This window comes from Pseudophryne corroboree, chromosome 6, assembly GCF_028390025.1.
Source record: "Pseudophryne corroboree isolate aPseCor3 chromosome 6, aPseCor3.hap2, whole genome shotgun sequence".
Classification (NCBI taxonomy): Eukaryota; Metazoa; Chordata; class Amphibia; order Anura; family Myobatrachidae; genus Pseudophryne; species Pseudophryne corroboree.
In genome coordinates this window covers 44,178,436-44,178,967 of record NC_086449.1, presented here as the reverse complement: position 1 = coordinate 44,178,967, position 532 = coordinate 44,178,436, and positions in this window count along the sequence as shown.

The following is a 532-nucleotide window of genomic DNA, read 5'->3' as shown; positions in this document are numbered from 1 at the left end:
AGAGCTGCCTCTTGTCATGGGACAGTGCTGTGAGCTCAAGTTACAGCCCGGATACTGTATGCTTAGAGTGAGCCTTCTGCTAATGGTATGATACCGCTGTGCTGAGCCCCAGCCCTTTCCTACAGTAGCACAAAACCACAATTTACATTACAGTTTATTGGAAACGTTTAAATGGAGGCATATGGCAATCACTATATATAGACCTTATATGGCAATCACTATATATAGACCTTATATGGCAATCACTATATATAGACCTCATATGGCTATCACTATATATAGACCTTATATGGCAATCACTATATGTAGACCTCATATGGCTATCACTATATATAGACCTTATACGGCAATCACTATATATAGACCTTATATGGCAATCACTATATATAGACCTTATACGGCAATCACTATATATAGACCTCATATGGCAATCACTATATATAGACCTCATATGGCAATCACTATATATAGACCTCATATGGCAATCACTATATATAGACCTTATATGGCAATCACTATATATAGACCTCAT